Source organism: Pelobates fuscus, chromosome 9, assembly GCF_036172605.1.
Source record: "Pelobates fuscus isolate aPelFus1 chromosome 9, aPelFus1.pri, whole genome shotgun sequence".
NCBI lineage: Eukaryota > Metazoa > Chordata > Amphibia > Anura > Pelobatidae > Pelobates > Pelobates fuscus.
In genome coordinates, this window is record NC_086325.1 from 12,474,659 (window position 1) to 12,487,737 (window position 13,079).

General features: G+C 43.1%; 1 protein-coding gene across 1 annotated transcript in view; it reads right to left on the reverse strand.

Annotated features, from left to right (window-relative positions):
• Positions 1–10,628, reverse strand: part of LOC134573445 (cytochrome P450 2B1-like) — a 45,534-nt gene extending 34,906 nt beyond the window's left edge. Inside the window, exon 1 of the mRNA XM_063433210.1 lies at positions 10,457–10,628. The gene's annotated coding sequence lies outside the window, so the exon portion shown is untranslated. The remainder of the gene's footprint in view (positions 1–10,456) is intronic.
• Positions 10,629–13,079: the final 2,451 nt, after the last annotated feature.

Sequence of the window (13,079 nt, forward strand, 5' to 3'; positions counted from 1 at the left end):
AATATATACAGCAGTATTTCAGCCACTGCTCTGAAGATATCGCCCCCCGTACACAAACACACTGCTCAGAGTTCAGAGAAAACGCTGGTCTGAGAAGGAGGACATACAGTTTCTGTCATTAGGAGAGGTCTCTCCTTTAACTTGCGTCTCCCCTCAGGTTTTTGGGGGGTTTGTTTTTTGGCATTTATAAATATAGATACAAATAGTTTACTTACAATGTATTCACAATATGCTGCTATGCAAAACTCAGGCAGAGTCACTAACACAGCTTTGTAGGACCCCAAACACTCGCTATTCATTTTATAAATTTGTAGAAACTGGGCAGATTGTCTAACTCCAATTTACAGTAGATGTAGGTTTGTACGTTTGTAAACTGATGTACGTCTCATTTGTTACTACTCCATGTATGTCTATTGCTCTGTCTGTCTGTCTATTTAGACATCCTTTAGTTCCCTCACAAACAGCCTAGTATCTCTTCTAGCAACTTTAAAACACAGAAACCCTTTATAAGACATACCGCAAGCACTTAACGTTTTCCATCTACTAACATTCTTTGCTCTGTACAAATAACCAAAATGTATAAAAATATATCCAAACCCTGACAAATGTGTCTTATACGGGACTCTGACATCTAAATTCCATGACACTGTGAATTATTAAACTCAATCCTCCAATCCTTCAAATAAGCTATTTCTATTTAACTCATATAAGCGTCACCCTTCATTTCAGGAATATTTGCACACATTCCATTTTAACAACGGCTACCCAAACACATATTCCCTCATTGTCACCCTTACACACGGCATTCAAAGAAGATCAATATTCTTTAGTTTTTAGTTTATTTTTCACATCAGTGAATGAGGAGTGTAAATGGTTAATGGGATTCAGATAGAAGTAATTCCTAACGTAACATAATTACCTCTGCCTTATTTTCATTACATGAGCTTCACAAGATTGTTACAATTACACTCTGGAAGTCAAGAATCTGGGAATGACGCCCAGGGTCATAAGTTACACTTGTTTTTGCCAATTTTTCAGCTCAATGTACCTTGACAAAACTGAACTATTATAAGATAAATCAAATACTATTATATAACATGGAATATTATACTACAAGCATTATTATAAAAAAATTGAATAATAAACTACAAATACTATTATATAAAATTAAATATTAAACTACAAATGTTATTATATAAAATGGAATATTAAACTACAAATACTACTATTATATAAAATGGAAGCAAATTTAACAAAATGGTTTCTAATAATCGATATCAGCAATCCACTGACTAAAATATTATTCAAAATCTCTGTGTTGATATCAAACCTGGAAATATCTCATCTAGATGTATTTTCTAGAGCAGTGGTTCCCAAACATTTTACTTTCAAGGCACCCTTAATATTTCAATATTTTTCCAAGGCGCCCCAAGTCAAAACAATTTTCTAGGTTGCTACGGCATGTACTGGGCCCCAGTTCACCAGAAATGCTTGCCGTTCAGGCGCAGATCCAGAACCTAATCTTGGGAGTGGCACTGGTAGATTATTTAAAGAAACAATCCAGGCACAGTAACCACTACATTGTAGTGGTTATGGTTCCAGTAGTGCCCTCTCACGGTAAGTAGTCAAACTGTTTAAGAACAGTTTGACAACTTACCTGGGGACTGCCGAGATAAGGGCTGTAGTGTGTGTGTGTGTGTGACGGGTGCAATATGTATGTGTGAGTGGTGGAGTGTGTGTGTCAGGGGTGCAGTGTGCGTGTGCGTGTGTGTGAGGGTTGCAGTGTGTGCTTGTGAGGGGTGCAGTGTGTGTACGGGGCTGCATTGTGTTTGTGAAGGATGTAGTGTGTGTGTGTGTGTGTGTGTGTGAGGGATGCAGTGTGTGTGTATGTGGGGCAGTTTGTGCATGAGGGATACAGTGTGTGTGTGAGGGGTACAGAGTGTGGGGGGCAGGTTGTGTGACGTGTACAGTGTGGGTGTGGGGTGGAAATGTGTGTGTGTGGGGGGGGGGGGGTAGTGTGTGCATGGGGTGCAGTGTGTGTACAGGGGTGCATTGTGTTTTTGAAGGATGTAGTGTGTGTGTGTTAGTAAGGGATGCAGTGTGTGTATGTGGGGCAGTTTGTGCATGAGAGGTACAGTTTGTATGTGAGGGGTACAGTGTGTGTGTAGGGGGTGGTAGTGTGTGTATGGGGGAAATGTGTGTGTATGAGGGGTAGTGTGTGTATGGGGGGGCAGTATGTGTGTATGGGGGTAATTGTGTGTATGGGGCAGTGTGTGAATGAAGGGATAGTGTGTGTGAATTAAGGGATAGTGTGTGTGAATGGAGGGCAGTGTGTGTGAATGGAGGGCAGTGTGTGTGTATGGGGTGGTGGTGTGTGTGTATGGGGAGCAGTGTGTGTGTGTGAATGGGGGCAGTGTGTGTGTATGGGGAGCAGTGTGTGGGGGGGAGTATTTGTGTGGTGTGGGGTCTGTGGGGGTAAGAGGGCAAATTCATATATATATACTTTATATTTTTTTAATTTAAAATAATAATTTTAATGCCTCCCCTCCCTGCTTACCTTTGCCTGGGAGGAGGGACAGCACTGAGCCCTGGTGGTCCGGTGGAGAAGCCCTGGTGGTTCAAGTGGTTCAAGTAGTGAGATTCAGAGCGTTGCCGCGGCAATGCTCTGAGCTTGCGAGAGGACAACCCGGTGGAGCTGCATGTTGCCAGCATTACACTAAGAGCAGAGCCGGCAGGGGAGAGCGATCCCTGTGACCGTGGGCCAGTCGGGGGGTACAGGCACTTCACTTGTAAGGGGCCCAGGCCACCTGAAGACCCCACGAGCCCGGGCCCCTTACAAGCACACAGACCCGGTCAGGGAGATCTTTTGATCTTCCTCCCCGGCTCTTTGCAGAGTTTGCACAGCAGGAAGGGGAGGAGTCATGACTTTCTGTGTGTTGCCGTGGTAACCACAGCCACACCCCACAGCCCCTAGACTACACAGCAAACACGCTCTCATACACACACTGCATCCCTACACAGATACACACACACACTGCATCCCTACACACACACACACACTGCACCCCTACACACACACTGCATCCCTACACACACAGACACACACACACACAATGCATCCCTACACATGCACACACTCACAATATGCATCCCTTACACACACACACACACTGCATATTGCATCCCTACACACACAAACACACACACTCAATGCATCCCTACATACACACACACACACACAATATGCATCCCTTACACACACAGACACACGCACTCAATGCATCCCTACATACACACACACACACACAATATGCATCCCTTACACACACAGACACACGCACTCAATGCATCCCTACATACACACACACACACTGCATCCCTACACACACACACACACAGGGGTGTATCCTGGTTTTGTGCTGCCCTAGGCAGGACAAAACTCAGGCGCCCCCTCACCCCCCCCCCGCCACCCCCACCCAACCCTTCCCCCGCCTTCTAAATACACACACACTGACAGATACGCATCCATTAGCTAACTGTTAGCTAATGGATGCGTATCTGTCAGTGTGTGTGTGTGAGTGTATGAGTGTGTCTGTGTGTGAGTGTGTCTGTTAGTGAGTGTGAGTGTGTCTGTTAGTGAGTGTGTCTGTTAGTGAGTGTGTGAGTGTGTCTGTTAGCTGCTAACAGACACACTCACACACTCACTAACAGACACACTCACACACACTGACATACACACACTAACAGACACACACAGTCAGACACACACACACTCTAACAGACACACTCTCACACACACACACTCTAACAGACAAACAGTCACACTCACTAACAGACACACACTAACAGACACACTCACACACACTAACAGACACCCACAGTCAGACACACTCTCACACTCACTAACAGACACACACACACACACTAACAGACACACTCACACACACTAACAGACACACTCACACACACTAACAGACACACACACACACACACTAACAGACACACTCACTCACATTAACTCATTTTTTTTTTATTTACCCCCCCAGCCTCCTTACCTTTGGGAATGCTGGGGGGGTTCTCCCTCTCCCTGGGGTCTAGTGGGGCTGCCGGTCGGGCTGCTGGGCTGGTTGCTGGGCGGGCGGCTGGCGAGGGAGCACTTCCTCTGAGCTGTCTGCTCAGCTCCCTCGCGCGCCGCAGAGTGAGGCTGGGAGGCGGAGCCGGAATATGATGTCATATTCCGGCTCCCAGCCTCACTCTGCGGCGCGCGAGGGAGCTGAGCAGACAGCTCAGAGGAAGTGCTCCCTCGCCAGCCGCCCGCCCAGCAACCAGCCCAGCAGCCACCAGCCCAGGATGTCTGTTAGCCTCAAGGCTAACAAGGCATTTGCCCTGGGCGTTTGGGGGCGGCTTTTTTTGCCGCCCCCTGGAAAATGCCACCCAAGGCAAATGCCTTGTTTGCCTCGCGGCAAATACACCCCTGCACACACACACTATGCATCCCTTACACACACAGACACACACACAATGCATCCCTTACACACACAGAAACACACAACGCGTCCTTTACATACACACAGAAACAGACACTACTTACTGGGACGGAGGGAATGAGATGTATGGGATGAGGCACATGGGGGAGCATAGAGGGGGTATGAGACAAATGGAGGGGCTTGGGGGGATTAGATGCTTGGGGGCAATTTTCGCACCGGGGCCCAGTGATTTCTAGTTACGCCTCTGCTTGTCCTGTATACAGTCCTGTTAATGATTAGATTGCTGGACAGCTGTCTGTAATGGCCCTGCATACATTTTTATAGGGCTATTATTTAACCTCTTTTACAGCTTTCAATTTCAGTTTTTATAAGCATTCTCTATTACTAAAATTTTCCATTCCCCTTATTCATTGTGTAGCCCGTCTTTGCACTTTTTCTAGTACCTCAATATCCTGATGAAACTAGTGCCCAAAATTGCACCACATCAAGATGAGTAGTACAATGAGTTTATAAATGAGAAATCATGAAATAGAGCTGTTAACTTTTCAGTCATCACTAATGGTGAGATAGTATTGTGCGAAAGATCATGTGCATTAATCGACTTTGGCCATTCTCGCGGAAGAACAGGTTCTCTGAAAAAGATGATTTCTGTATACATTTAAGCTTTGATTTACAGAGCCTTCTCTGGCATTGGAATGCTATCACAAACTGTCTCAGTGCTCCGATGCTTGTCCGCCAATGATGCACAGCTGCAGGCAATCTCTGTACCCAAGTATGCTAAGTATGGCTGTCTCCCTTAATGTTAAGGATGGGCACCCAGGCTGGATCATTGCCCAGAATGTAAATCGCAAGAATTTCAATACACTAGCTGACAGATAAGGTAAAATGCAAATCTAGCTGTATAATAAAAACTATTTTCAAATTCAACAGACATTGGTGACGAAACTGACAAAATTAGAAAGGTCCTACTAGTGACATGAGTCCAGTAAATCAATTGGTGAAAATGTGAAAAGTAAAATGGACAAGTTTGTAATATGACCATATAACTCCTTAAATATTTGTTTAAAGTCTACACGAGGGCTATTGTTACACTTGTGGGTAGTAATAAAACACTGCCTTTATGGAAGAGAGACACACTGCAATACCATGGGGGTATTTGTCTCTTTCTACAAATAATACTTTGTTTTTGAAACCTGTGATTGCTATTAAAGTTATAGACTCATAATTTCCAAAAACTCAGAAATAAGCAGTAGCAGGCTTACTCCAAACCTTGGACTCTCAGCCTATGATTAATGTCCAAGGATAAAGTTTGTCAGTTCTCTCCAAAAGCGTTACAACAAAAATAGCAAATGCCTATATACTGTATACCATAACCACTACAAAAATCTGAAATAATGCAATCAGGTGAAGTGCTTATGGTATTGTAAACATCACCTAAAGAATTCAGTTAATTTATTAATAGTTTCCAGTATACCGTATGCTTTTTGCTGTCTTGTAGATATATTGGCTTTAGAAACAGAAATATAGACTGTGAGAGCAGATAAGAACTGAAAGTCCCATCGAGGCTGCCCATATATCCACATGTGACTATTAAACGTAATTAGTTCCTAGAATAGCCATATATCGATCCCAGGCATTCTAGGTCAATCTTACCGTCTTTGTTGTTACCACCAAAAGTGGAAGTCTACTCCAAGGGTCAACTTCGTGTTCCATGTAAAAAAGTGCTCACCCACCTTGTCCTGATCCTATTACCCTCCGACGTAAGATCATGACTCCTCGCTCCTTTAATTTTAGAACCACTACAGCTTAATGTAAAGTATACAACTTAATGTAATGGTTCTGGTGTCTATTGCCTGGACCTGCAGCCCGAGCAATTGAAAACGCAGCCTTTGACACGCTCTTTTTCCTTTTTGTTCCTTCCTATTGGGAATACAATTTTTTTTCCATAGTAATATTAATCCCCTATTTTGTGAATGTGATCCGTGACTATATCATCAAGTGAGCAAAAAATATCAATGAGTAACAAAAAGTGATGAAAAACAAATTGTGACTCGTTTGAATTTTGAGTAATTGTTGTCTTGTCCAAATTTTGTAAACCCTAAATGGCATATGGACGAGAGAGAGAGAGAGATCTTTTTAACTGATCGTCTTTCTTCCCTCTACTGGTTGCTTCTGTGAATCAAATGATGGATTGATGGATGGTTGGAGGGAGGTAGGGATGGATGGTTGGAGGGAGGGAGGGAGGGAGGGAGGGAGAGAGGAAGGGAGGGATGGATGGATGGATGGAATGATTGATGGATGGATGGATGGGGGGAGGGAGGGAGGTAGGGATGGATGGAATGATTGATGGATAGATGGAGGAGGGAGAGATGGATGGAATGATTGATGGATGGAGGGAGGGATGGATGGGGGAGGGAGGGAGGGATGGATGGAATGATTGATGGATGCATGGATGGTTGGAGGGAGGGATGGTTGGAGGGAGGCAGGGATGGATGGATGGAATGATTGATGGAGGGATGGATGGAATGATTGATGGATGGATGGATGGATGAATGGGGGAGGGAGGGAGGGATGGATGGGTGGATGGAATGATTGATGGATGATGGATGGTTAGAGGGAGGGATGGTTGGAGGGAGGCAGGGATGAATGGATGGATGGATGGAATGATTAATGGATGGATTAATGGATGGTTGGAGGGAGGGGGAGGGAGGGAGGGAGGGATGGAATGATTGATGGATGGATGGATGGATGGATGGAGGGAGGGAGGGAGGGAGGGAGGGAGGCAGGGATGGATGATGGATGGGAGATTATTCACTAAATTAATTGTTGCCTGTTATTTGCCTGGGATTGGGATCCTACAGCACCTGTATGGCAGACATCATCCTCTGTCCATAGAATGCTTTTCATAGAGCACTAAAACCAAATATTTTCTATGAGAAGCGCTCACAACCTCTTTGAATATTTCCAGTAAACCCTCTCAGCTATCTGACTGACCGTCAGGAGGGTGTTACTAAGGCATTTCATAAGAGTCTGTTTCCAGTTAACCCCTGAAGTACTCCAGGAAGCTTCCGAATGTTTTTTATTTTTTTTTATTTTTTAAAGTTTACATTTCAAGCTTAAAGAGAAACCAAAACAACTTAAGGTTTATGAAAAAAAATTGGTGTATAAATCACTGCCATTTAGGAGTTAAATCACTTTGTTTATGCAGACCCCTGCCACACCTCTCTGTATGTGACTTGCACAGGCTTCCTAAACACTTCCTGTAAAGAGAGATCTTATCTTGAAACTTCCTGTAGTGGAACTCCAATACCCCAACTGGGTATCTCCGCTGGAAGAAGCGCTGGTCAGTAATTTTAACCCTTTCCCACAGTAACTAGATGACACATAGTTCTGGGAGTAATACTGATCTGTATTGGGAAAGCACAGTCTTTTATACAAGGACCCAGCATGGGGTCCCTAGTCACCCCAGAGTAAGCCTGCCCTGGTGCCTCTGAATCTGGGAGATAATTGAGTTAGCCCTCGCTTAAGCTAATTATCTCCCGGATACAGAGGACACAGCATTAAAATATCCCCAAAACATATTAAAACAAGCAGGAACTCCAACACATTATACATTCCCTGATAGATGTGGTTTGAGCACCCAAGTTGGAAAAATAACGCCCGGATCCTTGGAGAATAAACAAATCACCACCGGAGTCAAGAATTGACCAGCCGCTAGCAAAATCCAAGCCAAGAAAAGTAAATGTGCCTTTGGCCAGTCAAGCCAAGAAAAGTAAATGTGCCTTTGGCCAGATAAACAAAGGGGGGCTCCTCCTGGCTCTCAGGGAGCAATTAGTCCTTTCAATCCATAGTACCTCCCCACCAAATAGCGCTCTCCTGGCAGGTCGGGAAGTGGAGTAAAACAGAGGGTTACGTTTACCGGGGAAGCTAGAGTTCCACATGTTTTGGTACTAGGTCCCGCTGGGACCTTGCGACTTTCGGGAACTGAATGCTTGCCAGGGCAGAGGCGATTTGGGGTGTTTAACATTGAGGGTGGAAAGTACAGAGCCAGGGGTAGTTAAATAGTTCTTTTATGAACAAATAAGAGAGGAATAACGTATGGTTTGCCACACTTCCTTTATTGCAAAGTCTGTTTAATTTAGAATTCCTTGTCTACTGCACTGTTAATAGCTTGATAGACCTTGCAGATGTCTCCTGAGTGTAATTAAAGTTCCATTTTACAGAGCAGGTGATAAAAACATCTGAAATAAGTTTTACCATCTAATTGAATATGAGACTTTTTTCATGCAGGCTGTGTGAGTCACAGCCAGGGGAAGTGTGACTAGGGCTGCATAAACAGAAACATGTTGTTTTAACTCTTAAATGGAAGAGAATAGAGAAGTGAGACTGCAGGTGCGTAATCTATACACCAAAAATTAAGATAAGGTTGTTTTGGTGACTATTATGTCCCTTTAACCAATTCTCCCCATATTATTGGAGGAATTATTTAAGTTTTGCCTTCTTTTGGACCAACAGCAAAAAACAAACTTGCGGAAGGCTGAACTTGATGGACACGCGTCTCTTTTCAGCCTATGAAACTATGTAACTATGTAGTGAGTATGGTTGAGAGGTGGCATGTCATACTTTCAGACAGAGAAAGGGGTGGATGTAGTGAGTGTGGCCGAGAGGGGGTATGTCACACTAGCAGACAGAGAAAGGGGTGGATGTAGTGAGTGTGGCCGAGAGGGGGTACGTCACACTGTCAGACAGAGAAAGGGGTGAATGTAGTGAGTGTGGCCGAGAGGGGGTATGTCACACTAGCAGACAGAGAAAGGGGTGAATGTAGTGAGTGTGGCCGAGAGGGGGTATGTCACACTAGCAGACAGAGAAAGGGGTGAATGTAGTGAGTGTGGCGGAGAGGAGGTATGTCACACTGTCCGTCAGAATAAGAGGTGAATGTAGTGTGTGGCGGAGAGGGGACATGTCATACCATGATGACAGGAGGATGCTGGTCTGTTAGAGAAATAGAAGCAGCATTTACACAGTGCGTAAAGTCAGCTTTACGTTAACTGTTTTACAGTCAGCCAGTCTGTTTTGTTCACTTTGAGCCCTATTACATTACAGTTGTCCATTTCCTCTGCATAACATCATACAGCTGCCATTTACAGTCCCTCTGCAGAGATGCAGAAGAAAATACGAGATCTTATCATTAATCGGGATTTTTAATGCATGCATTTTTTGTAGGGTGAAAAACAGAGCTGAGTCAAAAGGTAGGTGAGGCTACAGAGACATCATTTAGTTTGATAATGCAAACTTAGCCCATATGTAAACGTTGCTGGGAGTTAAGATATGCTGAGATAGAAAGCTCTAATGGAAATAGACTTTCAGCGTACTCTCTCTCTCTACACTATATACAGATAAAATGGTCTTTTCCATGATAGTTAAATCTCCGTTCCCAACAATCTCAGCAGCACGTACCGTTATATATCACAGTATGTCCCAGTGTTACTGATCTCACTAATAAATATATAGTGTATAAATCACACCAACAGAAAATCCACGCTGTATTCTTTTTTCATTGTCTCTAATATTCAGGAAAAAACAATTACATCATCAAATACAAAATAGAAAATAGCAAACAGATACTTGCAGGATAGTTCTAAATTTGTATGTTACCGTCTTCTAGCTTGGACTATTATTGCATTCTTTAGATCCACAGGAACTCAGAGGACGTGCGGACAAAATCAAACAGCATGGACTGTCTTCAAATCAAGAGGGTGATATGCCAGGCAGTGGACGGACTGCTGGATACAGAGTTACTGCCAGGTTCTTTTATGTTTTGTGATAAATTATCCTTTTAAACCCACATGAAACAAATCCTCCATCTGTACATATCTGTATGGAGTCATTAGTTACCCGCGAGCACAGGTTGCTGATTTTATCCCTGTTAATATGCAGTGTTATATTTAATTTTGAGAATAATTAATTACCTTTATAATCCCACAGAGGTCCCTCCTATGTCTGAACAAGTCTCAACCAGAATCATGGAATAAAATATATACAGTTGGGAGAAGACTTGTGTGAACAGCATCATCGGCAGAACCGGATTACCATTTAGGACTGGGCACGGTCACATTCTTCTCAACTTTGGTTGGTGCAAGGACCGGAAGGGGGCAGATGTTGACTAGAATCGTACCGATACATAGCAAGTTTCGTCCAAGGATGCAGGCCCCAGTGCTCCCACAAAAAAATAACTAAATAATGAAAATCAGTATTCAGTAAACAGATACAATGGAAAAAAAAATAACAAAAGGATTGATCTAGCAAAATACTTTTGGGGATGGGACATTCCTAATTTGCCAGATCATTCGGTTTTACTATCTTTCACTGTTTAAATTGTGTTTTAGTACTTCTGTATACTGTATTTAGTATATTCACTATGTACATACTTACCTTTTATCCTTATTGCTTAGCATTTTACTATAGAATCTAATCTTACAGTATTCTCATATGTCCTTTTTTTACACACACATCATATAATGTTTATCCCATTTATAGAAATACAAGGAATATTATGTTTATTATTTTTTTTATCACTAATATTTGTATCTGTTATTTATTTTTTTGTGTAATGGATTCTTTTACTGACCTGGATCCTCACACGCTTGGCCAATCATCTCTTTACCTGGAGATTTGAACAATTTATGGACAGACACTACTATTGGTTGTGAAGAATAATCCAACAGACACCGTTTCTGGTGCAATCTGACAGTTTGTCAATGTATTAATAAAAATTAATTGTTCATAAAGGTATAGTTTAATAGATCTCAATGAGTAGGTCAAAATCAAAATAATACTAACAATTCATTGGTTAGAATGTAGCCCATGAATCAGCGCAGCTAGGGGAGTGGACCTTGACAGAGCCAGGAGGTAGGCATAACAGCCAAAGGAAGTTGAGCGACAGCTAGCAAGCTGGGTAGGGCTGAGCAATGATGGTTTTAATTGAACCTAAACTTACCTGTCAGTTGTCCCTCCCACCCTCCCTGACTTTGGTTAGGTTATACATTTTTCCATTTTTTTTTCACAGCGGCGGGGAATGGCCAGGTTAAATCGGGGGGTAGAAGTAGGAGGAAGTGGACATCCAGAGTTTTAGTGTGGATTAGGCAGTGTTACCGTTGGTTGGTAGGTTCGAGCCTGTCGGTGGCTCCAAACCTGGGGGTGTAGCGGTGTCTTGGTACACCCCTACAATTTAATCTGGTTGAAATATGGTCATATTCTAGGGCCAGTTTCTGTGTTAGTATCTTAATTAGATTGGTATTTTTATTATTATTGTGTGGTCATTGCCAGGGGTATGTTATAAATATGGGGGGATGTTGGCTTTAATAATATTTGTTGGCAATGACCCTATTTGTTATTCCTTAATTAATTAATAATTAATAAAGCTGTGGACGAATATTTCCAACAGTAGAACCTGTGTCCGTGTCTTAATGGGGTTTGGGGTAAGGATAGCGCATATGCCGCCTGTCAAGTTTTCTTTCATCAGAGTACTGACGTATACCATATGATGTCTTTGCCAAATTATGGATGTTGTATAATGCTTAACCCCTTATTTGCTGATCACCAAATAAATGCTTAATATTGAGAATTTTATCACTGCAAACGTATTACATTGCACTGCAAATATTCTATCATTAGATATATCTATGTTTATGGTATCTATGAAATATCACTTAATTTACAGTTTATTCTTATAGTTTGCTTACAACTAAACTTTAGCCTTAACACTATTATGAGTCACTGTTGTCGAGTGTTGTGAATGATGGTACTTAGATAAAATGAGAACACCGAGTTTATCGAAGGTTATATGAGGGTATATCCCTCAGCTAGATGTTACTGAGCATGAGTTAACATATTTAATAATTAAAACAAATTCCTGTCTGTTAATGTTATTAGAGTGGTATCATTTTAAATATGGCTACCAAGCAGGGTCGGACTGAGAACCCTCAGGGCCCCCGGGCAAAATAAATCAAGGGCCCCCTTACAGGCCCCACCCATACTCCGCAGCAAGCGCCACCCATGTCCCGCCTCCATGCACCGCCTCCAGCCACACCCTACACAATCTTTAGACACAAGGAACAAAAGTGCAATAATCCCTTCAAGGCCCCAGTAGAGACTACAATTGAGGGCTAATGGGCCATGGAGGGGGGTCTTTCTAGCAGAGGCTATCTCAGTGTCCTTTAGAGAGTGTGTTAGAGAGAATCCCCTCCAGGCCCTATTAGAGACTACAATGGAGTCTAATAGGCTTGGAAGGGGGTCTTTCTAACAGAGGCCATCTCAGTGTCCCTGCTGGAAACAGTCGCCTCCAGGCCCCAGTAGAGACTACAATTGAGGGCTAATGGGCCATGGAGGGGGGAGTATTCTAGCAGAGGCTATCTCAGTGTCCTTTAGAGAGTGTGTTAGAAAGAATTTCCTCCAGGTCCCATTAGAGACTACAATGGAGTCTAATGGGGCCTGGAGGGGGGTCTCTCCAACACTCTGGTTCCTATTCACAATATAGCAACACAACATAGCTCGCTGATACCTAGGCCAAGTTGGCTCCTCTTACCTTAATTA